This window comes from Mastomys coucha, unplaced genomic scaffold, assembly GCF_008632895.1.
Source record: "Mastomys coucha isolate ucsf_1 unplaced genomic scaffold, UCSF_Mcou_1 pScaffold20, whole genome shotgun sequence".
NCBI classification, from domain to species: Eukaryota; Metazoa; Chordata; class Mammalia; order Rodentia; family Muridae; genus Mastomys; species Mastomys coucha.
This window is the reverse complement of record NW_022196903.1, coordinates 132,520,067-132,534,118: the sequence shown is the minus strand read 5'-3', so window position 1 is coordinate 132,534,118 and position 14,052 is coordinate 132,520,067. Positions and strand designations below refer to the sequence as shown.

At 39.5% G+C, this 14,052-nt stretch overlaps 1 long non-coding RNA gene across 1 annotated transcript in view; it reads right to left on the bottom strand.

Moving 5' to 3' along the window:
• Positions 1 to 1,799: 1,799 nt before the first annotated feature.
• The window catches only part of LOC116099743, an 18,668-nt gene continuing 6,415 nt past the window's right edge, over positions 1,800 to 14,052 (bottom strand). Inside the window, exons 3-4 of the long non-coding RNA XR_004122365.1 lie at positions 12,277 to 12,364; positions 1,800 to 2,200 (exon numbers count right to left, since the gene is read on the bottom strand). This is a non-coding gene — a long non-coding RNA (uncharacterized LOC116099743). The remainder of the gene's footprint in view (positions 2,201 to 12,276; positions 12,365 to 14,052) is intronic.

The following is a 14,052-nucleotide window of genomic DNA, read 5'->3' as shown; positions in this document are numbered from 1 at the left end:
GCTTGAGTTTTCTCATCCTGTTGTCTCAAATGTCATCTTGGTGAATGATTGTATCTCTTCCTCCACAGATGAGGCAGGGACCACACAGGGCCCCCGCTGAGCCTTCAGCAGGGAACCACGGGCCCTCATCCTGCAGCCTCTCTTACACTCTGGCGATCTCCCTTCAGTTTCTCATCTGGGTACAGTTCCTATTCCTGTCCTGCTTCTCAGCTCTTCCATCACTCAGTGTGAGACATTGTGTCTCCTGTGCTGAAGTAATTGCTGTAGTTTCTGTTTCCCCGGAGAGACTTCTTGTGGATAGGAGAGCTATTGATAAGTTATTCTGATACCCAGCAGCTACTCTCACAGTGTCCAAGAGGCATTGTCATCTGGACTAAGTATTGAAGCATATGTTAAGGAGAATATTACAGAAATACAAGTGATAAGTGTAAAAATATAAGTATTGCAATTAAGAAAATTACTGAATTCAATAACATCTATTTGATGCAAAGCCTTGTTGGTTTTTTTTATTTATAATAATACTAAATTTGGTGAAAGCATTTAATTTTTCTTTAATTTGGGGTCCAACAAATTGACTAATTTTTGAAATTCTGTTGTGCATGGATTGATTTTATGTAAATAACATAATATAAAATACCAGAGTACATTATTGTTGCAACATAGTGTCCCCTAAAAGGATTACACGCTTTTGTTTTAAAGGTATGTGAGTAGGGAAGATATGTATATATTTTGTATTACTCTAGATCAAGAAGAGAATAGCAATGACCTATTGTTCAGATCATGCCTCGACCTGAAAAAGCAGTTACCCTACCTGCAGTGCTTCTGAATTTTGAGATCAGAAACATGTTCTTGCCTCTGTATCTTTCTTCCCAAGTTTTACTCAGTTCTTTTCAGGAAGTGTGCTATGTATTTGTGTGTAGCATTACTTGTTGACTTATGAAACTGAAAGAGTAGGCTAAAATATACTTACTTCCACATCAAGTCCATAAAGCATGCATGCATGCATCCATCTGTCCACCCAGCAGATGTAATAGAGAAATGATATAGCAAAGGCTAGACCTGGAGAGGAGCGGGGAGCGGGGAGCTGCAGCAAGCAGAGGTTTGCAGGTCTCCCTCCCTACACTAGGAGAAAATGAGGAGAGAAGTCAAAGCAAGTAGAAGGAGATGCAGTACTCAAACTTACAACTGATTTCCTTTTAGCGCATTGAACTGTGACCTGCTTCATATAGCTAGCAATCGCCACAGTAAGTTTTTCATTTTTCTCCAAATATAGTATTTACTTACCTCATTATTTTTTAAAATAATTTAAATATATGTGGATTATCAACATTTATATCTGTAACAACTTCTGAAGGTAAAAATCATTTGAAATTTACAAACATTTATAAAAGATATAAAAGTATGTTCAGAATATATAAAGGATGAACGTAAAGGAAACATCCCATTTTCAACCATCTTGACTTATGAAATAGTCAGAAACTGACATCAAAGCTGATGAATTATTTTTTCTTTAGAGGAGAAAGAGAAAGGGGGGACTGTAAAGTCTCTTACTACTAGAATAAAGTTTTCTTTAGTAAAAATGAAAACAGCAAAAACTCAGAAAAAGAAGGAGGCAAGGGTCAGCATAAGAAATTAATGCCAATGTGACAGGATTCTGTGGGCAGTGAGCTGGCTTATCAGCTAAGTCCCCTTGCCTCTAACTCTGGCTACCTGGCCTCACTCTTGGGGACCCACAAGGTAGAAGGAATGAACTAAAGAAAATCTATCCCCCCACAAAAAGTAAATAAACAAATGTATTTGGTTTGGGTTTGGGTTTTATGAGAAAATGAGCAGTTTTTAAGGAAATTAAAAACATTCATTCCACAGAGGACCGATGTCATTTGTCACCTCTCAGAAAATTTAATCTGTAACATGGAGGCTCGGTTCTATTTAAATAAATACAGCGGAACAGTGGAGTTATGATCTAGGCTTACAGATGTGTGATATAGTTCTGTGAAGAGAAGTAGTTTATAAGTCTCTGAGGCTTTACTCTTCATAAAGGCTTTGTCTCAGCCTCGCCTTAACAATATTGATTTTTCTAATTACTAAGTTATTACTTGGGACTTCCAATTCAGTGTGGTTGATTGGACACTGTTTCTTAGAGTTCACCACTTTCCAAAGATGTGTAGTAATAAAAATCATAAAGCGTTCAAGGAGGTACCTAGAGAGAAGAACATACGCAGATGAGCGAAGTCAACCAATTTTGGAGAAGTGAAAAAAAAAAAAAAACAGAAATGCTAACTAAGGAGGCCAAAGGAAGCTTCCGGCCTCCCTCCTTACAGAAGGGACACAAAGTCGGCAGCAAGGATGCCCTGAAGAAAACTGGATGCTAGCAGTTTAGCTAAAGTCAGCAGAGAAGGGGGACCAGAGAGTCGGCTGAGAAAGTCCATGAAAAGCAGCAGAACTCTTAGTGTGGGCAAAAAAGACATTTGTCAAGTTCACACCTGTCATCCACTAATCAGAGACATTCTCTTAAGACATGGAATCCAAGGGACGGACACCACACAGGGAAATGTGGACAAGCATGCTTTAACAGCAAATGTAGATCATTGTGGGCAAACTGGTCTTTCCAGGCCTCCAAACAGCTGGGTGCATGGCATAGAGGAAAATTGGAAATAAGGAGGCATTTAATGGTTGGGGAGCAGTTAACACGAGGGTCTCTGATCACACACATCTGTTTATGTGAATATACTGCTGACATACACCTTACATCTCACAGGGAAGAGTTTCCTCCAACCAAAATGAGTTTTGATATTGCAGCAGGTGTTCATACATGTAAAAGGGGAAGACGTGCAAATGTAGAAATGAAGTGCACTTTATATACAGCCATGCACGTGTTGAGATATAATCAGAAACTTGGCCCTCACTTGGCCTGATTTTGTTTTCAGAGATGTAACTGTAGATTGCATCAAAATGATATTTTTCTTAACCCAGGGTTTATCCAAGAGTTCTAGCAAGGTTTAAAGTCATATCACATGAGCAACCTCTCATTCCTCTTCTGGATATTTTAACTAAAGGAAACAATGTGTTGTTCTGAGATGTCCTCATGTGTGTATTTAGACCACTGTTTACCATACAGAGGCACGAGGTAGCCTGTTTTCCAGTGGAATGGGAGTAACCATACCTGGTGTGAACACACACACATACACACACACACACAAAGAGAGAGAGAGAGAGACAGAGAGAGAGACAGAGACAGAGAGAGAGACAGAGAGAGACAGAGAGAGACAGAGAAAGACAGAGAGAGACAGAAAGAGACAGAGAGAGAGACGACACAGACACAGCTCAAGACCGCAAGAGAGACAGAGAGGGGGGAGATAGAGGGAGGGAGAGAAAGAGACAGACAGAGAGAGACAGAGAGACAGACAAAGACAGAAAAAGAAATATTATTCACTCTTAAAAAAGGATGAGAAGGTACTATTTCCCATAATAGAGACATGGGTTATGTTAGGCTATATGAAGTAAAGCAGAGACAGAATAAGAATTATTGAAGCATATCACATATCTATTATTTCTCTGAAAATATGATCAAATGGAATAACAGAGCTAGAAAATGAAACTCTGGGAATGACCAGCAGAGTGAGGAGGTTAATTGAAAGGGAGCATATAGAGCTAAGGATATAAAGTAGCAGATACATGGGTTACATAAGCCTGAGAGTCTGACAGACCACACCAGGACAGCAGTTCATAGCACACTGTAATCAAGATTTTATTCAATAAGGAGATCATGACAGTGCTCAGCAGGAGAGAATAATGGGCAGCTGTGATTGACGGATGTGGGAATTTGTTTCACTGTACCAACCACTTTACTACATGGACATTATCTCGAAACACTGTGTCATATGCCTCAAATAGACACAATGGATTTCAAGGAAAAAGACATGCTACTTGACACATGTCAGTGTTGCTCACCAGCACGTGCCTATCCACCTGCATTTACAACTGCCACCTCCACAGATATTCAGCACGTGCGTGCAGGCTTCTGACATACAACATAACCACAAAGTGCACGTGCTGGATGATTGACTCCACAAAACACATATTTTTTATTACAAGGTGCTCTCTACTTCTTATCTGTTTACGCTTCAATTCTGTAAAGACATTATTATTGGTAAATTGTATGTGTTGAAAGGTTAGGTTATACCAAAAGATGGTACAGTAAAGGCAGATTTATAACGACTCTGCTTTTCAACAGATGAGCATCATTCATGATGTTGAGGGTCTGCTACTTAAGATACATTTACTCACTGAAAATTCTTACCCCAAACACAGAGTCCAGCCAGTCTTTTGTTCTTAAATGGAGGCTGTCAGACAGGTGCTATCAGATATCTGAGGAAAGCTTCTAAACACAACGACTTAGAGAAAGAGGAAACAAAACAAACCAAATAGTAAAGCAAAAAATAAAATCAAGAGAAGAAAACAACATAAGAAAAAACAAGGTGGTGTGTGTGTGTGTGTGTGTGTGTGTGTGTGTGTGTGTTCATGTAACTCTAAGCTATATAGATCAGAGAACATAAGTGATCATTGCCCTTTGCATGTTTGTTCGAGGTCAAAACCAATTTCCTGATACTATAGAGCTTTTATTTCCCTTATTTGCCCCCTACTCTCATGTGTGTAAGCTAGAGTTTTTCAGGGGCAACACAATACAAGAAGACAAACGATAAATTAGGACCTGAAATATCTTTGCGAATGCAACTGTCTTCAGTTAAGCTGGTCATTAAAATAGTATTTTTACTATCATGTGACAGGTTTAGTGCTATTTGTAAATTAATAAATGTTTTAATATAATTATGTGTCACTTAACAAGGATTATATGTTCTGAAAATTGCTTCATTCGACAATTTTCCTGGTGTGAAAATTTCACAGAGTGTACTCTTTCAGACTGAGTTGGCTCTGGTTTGTCTAGTCCATGCAGTCTGAAGGGACTGTTGTACACACAGTCTTTCATGGACTGAAATGTCATTATATGGCACATGGCTGCTGCTCAGCTCTCGTGTCTAATACAATACCCACAAATATAACCTACACAAAGTAAAGCACCTTGGGATGGTCAGTAAATTTTAATATGTAGGTCTTGGTGACCAAGGTATTTGAGAACCAGTGAAGTTCAACTTGTAAAATACTTATCACAGGTGTACATATATGTATGTAAATGTGCATGCAGAAATGTGAAATAGACATAAGTATGAGTATATGCACATCTGCGCATGCTCGCGCACACATATACACACACACACACACTCACGCTTGTATTTACTATCCTGAGGACAATGGCAGGGACCAGGGAACAAACTGAAAGTATCCTGATAAAGAAACAGAAGAGGATGTTTACATAGCCTTAGTGTTTCAAAGATAGATGAACTATCTGAAATAATCTATAAATTTAAAATGTAATTGATGGACTAGAGAGCTGGGTAAATGATTTTGATCACTTGCCTCTCTTTTAGAGGAGCTAGGTCCCGGTCACACATCCACATCCACATCCACATCCACATCCACATCCACATCCACATCCACAGCCACATCCACATCCACATCCACATCCATATCCACATCCACAGCCACAGCCACATCCACAGCCACATCCACATGCACATTCACAGCCACAGCCACATCCACAGCCACATCCACATCCACATCCACATCCACAGCCACAGCCATAGCCACATCCACAGCCACATCCACATGCACATTCACAGCCACAGCCACAGCCACATCCGCAGCCACAGCCACATCCACAGCCACATCCACAGCCACATCCACAGCCACATTCACAGCCACAGCCACAGCCACATCCACATCCACATCCACATCCACATTCACAGCCACAGCCACAGCCACATCCACAGCCACATCCACAGCCACAGCCACAGCCACATCCACAGCCACATCCACATCTACAGCCACAGCCACAGCCCCATCCACATGCAAATTCACAGCCACATCCACAGCCACAGCCACAGCCACATCCACAGCCACATTCACATCCACAGCCACATCCACATGCCCACGACCATCTAGAACTGCAGTTGCAGGGCACTTGATGGCCCTCATCCAGCTTCTATGGACCCCATGCATGCAAGTGGTGTATGTAAACGTACACAGGAGTGTCAGTTTATGTTCACACACAAATAAGAGAATAATTTTTTAAAAGTATAATTCAATAAACTTCTCAAAATGAATTGCAAAACACAAAGTACAGAATGTGCAAAGGGAGAAAACAAGAACATTAGATTATAGGTCCAAAGGTTTCCCATATTCGGTAATTAGAAGTTCAGAAAAAAATATTAAGAGCATTAATTCAGAGAGACAATACTCAAAATCACAGAACTGCAGGACAAAACTTGCCAGAATAAAGGGGTAAATGGAGCAAATTGAACAACAACAACAAAAGAATTACCCTAGGTGCCCTGCAGTTCACATCACTGAGGACCAAAATAACTTGAATCACTCTTCCAAAAGCTGACAGATTAGGTATAAAAATAAAAATACTTGTAAGTAGAAAATTGTGAAAATGGTGTCCTAAGTCTTTTAAAAGACCGATTTTGTTTTCAGTTGTGTACCCATCCCATCTCTGTAGAGATGTGTTGATCTGTGTGCTGTACCTGTGGAGGACAGAGGAGGTCAGCTGATACCTCGAGAAGGGGCTATGGACAGTCATGAGCTGCCTAAAGCCGGTGCTGGGAACCCAAGGCAGTTCGTTGATGCTCTCAGCCACTGAGCCATCTCTCCAGCTCTAGGGCAACACTTCTATGTGAGGAGTCTCTCAGGCTGAAGCTTTCTATTCAAACCCAGCCAAAGCTTTATACAAAACAGCTCCAAGACAAGCATAGTCATCAAATTTGTGTCTTCCATACTTATCTCTAAGTAAGACCCTGAGGGAACGGGTAGTAACCCTAGAAACGTGACAGTCATAAGTACAGAAAGCAGGGAGACACACCAGAATGTCACACAGAACCTCCAGGTCTGCAGGTTGGGGAACAGCCTGGCCATGGAAAGTCAGGATTCCCAGCAAAGCATTTCCAGGAGAAAGCAAGTGAGCCTGCCGGCTCTCCCTCCCTCACTCCGTGATTGCTATAAGAGGATAATTGTTTGGTGTGGAGAATATTGGCACAGAGGGAGTGAAATTGAATTTGAATATAAGAGTATTATCCCATGAAGAAAAAGGAAAACTTGAAAGAAAAACTCACCATAACACATCCCTCTCAACTTACCTGGACAATAATTTATCTGAAAGCTATTGATCCCTTCCCAGTCAGCCTAAGTTGAAATCTTGCAAGCTTACAAAGCAATGAGAAAAAAAATAAAGGACAAAGTTGGTAGATGACAGAGAGAACAGTCGCTGTGAATGCCTAGAGACTCACATTCAAACACACCAATTTATGTGTAGGATTTCAGGATATTTTTAAGTAGCAGTAGAAAGGTATAATTTCATATTTATGAAATTAAAATGAAATTTCACATACTCTTTTATAATATAATGATGATACTTCACACTTTAATCAGACAATCTGAAGCACTTTATAAACATTAGCAAATTAAGTCCCACAATACCCCATGTGGTAGTTAATAATAGTCATTCATTATATACTCAGTAGTTGAAATGAGACATCAAGAGATTAAATGATTTGCTTCAAGATCATGCATTCCCTGAGTTTCAGGGAATAGTCGTCTGCAATTGCCCATGTATTTTGCTCTAGCTGTCAATATTCTCTTACCATTTGTGTCACTTCAGATAATGGGCTGAGCTCTCTATTTGGAGTCATTATCTGGAACACAGGATCACTTGGCCACCTTACAAATGAATAAAATTTCCACATTTCCCCTTGGGTATGGTGAAGCACAAACACACTGCTTACCAAATTCCTTTTTATTTCCAAGTATATCTCTTGATGTGAGTTTTTTCCAATGTAAGCATATTTTCAGAGTAGCACCTATATTTAACAATTTATGCTTTGAAAAATCTATTCACCCTTAATTAATCAAATATTTATTAGGTGATTTCTGTAGACCAAGCACTGCAGATTTAACTCTTACCATCACGAATCTTCCTTTCTACCTACAAATGAAAGGATGTTTTCAAAAATGATTACAGTAAAGGCATCTGGAGGTTACAAAGGCAGTGTATGACACCAAACAATCATGTACACCCAGATTAGAAGTTACACCTGAATATTATTTCTGCAGGGCTGTTAAGATGGAAGATAATGCCCACATGCAGATTGTTGAAGCCTTGTGAGATAAACTCCGGATAGTCAGTGGTGACAGAGAAATATTCAGTTTGATAGAAAAGCATGCAGAGGAACAGAGAGAAAGAGCAGGAGAATGAATCCAGTCTGTTCTGGAAGGCTCAGGAACAAGTGCAGAGTACTAGTCTGTGTATGTACTTCACAGGGGTTGGGGTGATGCTTCCAGACAAAGAGAGAGCCTTAGAAAAGTCACAATGTACTTCCACTACTAAATAACTTAAAAGAGATATATATCTAGAGAAAGACAAAAGGCATGCCCACAAGCTACATGGCACACTGCTGGGAAAATCTTCTCTTCTCTGCATTCAAACAGAGCAATGCAAGAAGTCATATTAAAAAAAAAAAAAAACCCAAGCCTGCAGCTAGGCAGTTCTGAAGACAAAGGCACCTCCTCTTATGGTTCATTCTGCACATCCAAAGTGAGTATCACCAGACTATCTTCTGGTACTTGACTCTAGATAAAATGAAAGAACTTTTAGTTTAGAAGCATGCAGTGTTCTACCAGGTAGCAATCTGCTCTGTACCGTATTCTGGAATGAAGTTCAGAGAGACAAGATTTCACACATGCCCAGCTCTGTGAGGGAACACTGCTCCTGAAAGAGACCAAACAGAGGCAGTGTCACTATTCATCTTCATTGCCAGAAACTACACACAAAAAACATGCCCTTGCCTAAGTGAGACATAGCACCCTTTCAATGCCCTGTTCAACATAGTTCTTCAGCCAGCTTGCTGGCCCAGGTTGTTGCATGTGCCAGCTTGCTGGCCCAGGTTGTTGCATGTGCCAGCTTGCTGGCCCAGGTTGTTGCATGTGGAGGTTAGAGCAGTATTCCAGGGATAGTCTCTCATCACTGTCTACCATGTCTCCTTCAATAAAGTCTTTCTGAAACAGAAGGTTTCCATTTCAGCTAGGCCGGCAGCCACTGAGCTCTTGGAATCCACCAGTATCTGATTCTTAGTACCCTGGTTGCAGACATGGACAGCTGTACACCTTACCTTTATATAGATACAGATATTCAAACTCAGGTCCTCATGGCTGCAGAAAATTTTCTATCTAGCCCATCTCTCCCTTTTATATCTGTCTCTTTTAAGATCAAATTTCATAGAGAACCTACCTTGTCTTGGATTTCTCAATGAACAGAGTTTGGCCTGGAATTAAGTTAGGTATTTACCTACTTCAGGCTCCTAAATACTGGAGTTATTTTAATTTCTTTAGTTACTTTCCATTTTAATCTTTATTATCTTCCCTTCATTTAGCTTTCATTTTCTATTTTTCTTCAAGGAGGACTCAAGGGAACCCCAAACAATACATGCCATTATAATTGTTCTTAGAATCCCATGGTAATTAGATAGTAAGATTCTATTGTGAAGGTACCACCCACAGTCGGCGTAGGACATTAAGCAATAAATCTTCCTTTGACTAGGAAATTCTCTAATTGCTGCCTAGCATTTGTAATGTTGAAAGGTGATATTGTGAGTTCCTGGAGAAGAATAACATCAATGACCTCAATCCAGTGCTGGGATCCTTGTGCTATAATATTGCCATGCTAAGCAAAGTATGCTCTCGAATGCAGTAGTGACATGATAGTTAAGGGTGTGACTACATTTTAGTTGGGTTTGAGATCTCACAAGAGTGTTTTATGCCTAAGTTATGAACCCAGTCAAAGGCCTGTGACTGATGACATCCTAGGCTCTAGAGGAGAAGCAGTTGATGCTTCCCTGAAAGCCTTGTCAGCCTGCCTTCTTAGTACTGATGTTTGTACTAATAGATTCTAGCTGCTCTTAATGCTGGTCAGAGAAGCTCCCTTTGCTTTGGATAGTAGTTAATACAGAGACTCCTAACTGGTCAAGGCACTGAGAATAAGAATAAATGACCAGTCATAGATGGGCCATCTATATCAACCCCAACATCTTGATCCAAGGCTTGGAAAAGATGGAAGGCTGGCAGAGAAACATCAGAGCTAAATGACATAGAACTAATAGACATCCGTGGAATATTTCACCTAAATGTTGCAAAATGCACACTGTCCCAAGAAAACCATGAAATATCCTGCCACATAGAAACATTTGGGAGAGAAAATATGCTTTAGTACGAACAATAAAATAGGAGATAGATTTTACTATTATTTGATGATTGTGTGCCTGTGTGTGTTTGTGTGTGTATATGGTATTGGTATCACACTCAAGCTCCACCCTCACTATGCTCTCTTATCTCTCTCCTAATCTCACTGCATCCTTTCTTCTTCCGAACAGTGTTCTTTCCCTCTTCATGTCCTTCACGTATATGTCGAGAGAGATGTGCTTAGGTTAATTCAGGTTACTCTTGTGAGCATGAGTGAGTATTATTTACTAGAACATAGGGGACTACTGAATGATCACACTATTAAAAAAAGAAGGCCAAACAACTGTCAAGATCTCATCAAGGATGGGTGGGGACTCAGGAGCCTCTCTTCATTCTGTAATGAAATGTCAGCAGGCCTTCTTCGTATAGGTCTTGTCTAGGTATCCACAGCCACTATAAGCAAAACAATGATAGTAAGTTCTCTTCTGCCGCCAATGACCTCCGCAGCTGCAGACTCTGGGTGAGACTTATACTATTAGGTATGACTCTCCCTCCAGAAAAAGTAGACCTCAAACTCAACAAGAAGGTAGTTGGTTACCCTCATAGTGGTCCTGCCACCATTGTGCCAGTGGGCACAACTTGTCTGACAGGTTGGTATTTTGTGTGAAAGCTTCTAGTTGAGATTCAGCTTTACCTCACTATGGCCCACAATCAACGTGCATGATTTCTTCAATAGCAGAGTCTTCCTACGCAGCTCCGAGAAGCAACCAATAGCAAGGACAATAGCCTATGTTGTTTCAGGGACCTCTGCAGCTTCCCTGATCAACAACTTCTGGGGAAATATTCCATGCTTCAGACTAGCATGTTTATTTAGTTGTCATTGACTTCTGGGAAGAGCCTTAACCCCATGCTGCATACCCCAGTCCAAATAGTTTTTATAATTATAGTTTAAGTTAGCTTACAAATGGTAGCTTTCCAAATGTTTTTTACCTACTGTTGGTGTTGGCTAACTACTTGCCAACAGTTACTTCTCTTCTAAAAACTTTTCTTAAAATTTTCTACCAACAGTACCCCGCTTTTCAAATAAGAACTCAACAGCAAAATAAACCGCAGGACTTACTAAAGACACTGGGAAGCAACAACTGAATGATGAGGCTTCATTAACGAAATCATGAGAGAAATTAAGCATTTTGTAGACCTGAAGGAAGAAGAAACCACAGTAATCCAGAATATGTGAGATCTCTTAAAACAACTTTTATTATTTAAAAATTGCAACTATAAATGCCTATGTTTAAAAAGAAGCAGAAACGCCTTAAATAGAAAAGCTTAATGATATACCTCAGAGTCTTAGAAAAACAAGAATGAAAATTCAAAATCAGTTGACTGAAAGAAACAAAAAAAAAAAAGAGGCAGAATTGATTAAAATGGAAAAGAAAAGAATGAAACAAGAAATGACTAAATGAAGAGTTGGTCGTTTGAAAAAATAAGTGAAATTGGAAAACCTATCACTAAATTAACCTGAAGAGTAAGACGATCCAGAGTAATAAAATTAGAAGTGTCTAAGGAACATTTGGGCATACATGCAATATATCCCAATGAATTGTAAAGTATACAAGAAATGAGTAAGTATGAAAACACAACATGTGACCTCCCAAAATTAAATTAAGACAGTAAAAAGTTTAAGTCGATCAGTAACAAACAAAAAGGTTGAACAGTAATAAAAATTCTTTTGCAGCTGGAGAGATGGCTCAGCGGTTAAGATCACTGACTGCTCTTCCAGATGTCCTGAGCTCAATTCCTACCAACCACATGGTGGCTCACAACCATCTGTAATGGCATAGGATGCCCCCTTTTGGTTTGTACAAAAACAGCAACAATGTATTCATATACATAAAATAAATAAAGTCTTTAAAAAATGTATTGTCTTACCTGAAAGCTCTAGACCCAGATACTTTTACTGCTGAAATTTTCAGGATCTTCAAAGCAGAACCACTACCAATGTTCCTGAACCCATTTCCTAAAATGGAAAGAGGAAAAAAAAAACCTGTATAAAAATCCTTTCGTAAATTATTACCAACAACAAGAAGACAGTAGTAGACCAATCTCCTGCCAAATGTGGATGGAAAATTTCTCGACAACAGGCTTAAAAACTGACAAAAATTACCATCTTCTATGTTAACCCAGCAGACCCCTTTACAGTAAAAGAAGTAGTGTGGTGAGCTTAGAATTAAACAAAGGAAATGACAAAAACTCAGAAGAGGAATTTGTAAAATTAAAAATCAAACAGCCAAATAAGCAAAAACAAAACAAAAAATACAATGAAAAGATGTTCATCCATAGAGAAAACATTCTGATAATATGAATACAATTACTAAATTCAAGCAAGACAACTTGGAACACCAAGGAAAAGGCCTGTTCTAAGGGATAATCATTTGTGTTTATATCCTTATCTCTTAAACTTAGCCATGCAGCACCTAATAGAAAAAAATGATCTATAAAATCAAAGTACAATATTATATCATGTTATAAAGTCACCAAGAGGAATCACATTTCTGTATAAAAGAAAAAAAGAAGTATTCTATTTCCCTGACACAAAGGTCTAGGTAACCCTCAGTGGCATCCCAGAGGATAAAGTACAGCAGAAGCTTCCAGTGGCACAAACCTCCCTGGGATCATCCATTCTTGGAAATATTTCAATTTCTTACCTTCTCATAAAACTCAAACCAAAGAGTGCCATGGTTCAGTTGCCCACATGGGGAACTTGTTTCTCATCTTTTACTTTGTCAAAGCAATAGACAGAGCAACATAGAGTTCTTTAGGGCACCTTCCCCCTCCCTCCACTTTTTATCTGCCCCACTGACTACTGTGTCGCTTCTAATAATTTATAACATGGAGGCTGAGAAAGAAGCATTGAACCCAACCAGCATGAGTGGGGAGATATCAGGGCAAGAGGTCAGCACTGTTTTCTGAAAAGGATCATTTTATAAATTATTTAGTTGTGTATTGTCTACTCAAATCTGACTTAGTTGCAAAAGAGTTTGGGAAAATATGTAGATAATTTGGGGTGACTCTATTATGTTAAAATTTTAATGACCACAAAGCAGGTGGCAGGGTAGATTTGGTCTGTAGGCGCTAGTTCATTGACAACTTTATTTAGTCTTTTCAGAGAATCCAGAAAGTAGTCTGAATTTCATAAAGCCAAAATATCTTTAACTGTCTGAAAGCAAGTTTTTCTCAAATAAAGACAAAAACATTAAGTTTGTGGGTGATATTTGAATTGCTAATATTCACAGTAAGATATGCGACTAATGATGAAGATTTCCTTGAAAGGAGATGCCCATGTTCCACAGAAGAATAACCCTTAGAGAAACATTCTTGCAGTGCTGGCGAAGAAGAGCCCATTAATGGCGACACACTATCAGAGTATCAGAGGCTTATGACTTAAGGTCTGCTTGGAACACATTTTGACCCAAACTCAGGAAGCTATTAAGTGATATTGGACTGAACAGAAGCTCTGATCCAAATGGGACCTGAGGGCTGACTCTGATTGCATCTTATTCCTGTGACTAATTGCTTCATTCACTGCTCCCAAACCTTAAACCCCACTAAGATCCTCAGACCATTTTTGCTGGCTCTCCACCACCCCTGTGCACTGCTGGGTGGCAGGCTTCTTCGTCATCTGTCCTGCTGACCAGCTTAGCCCAG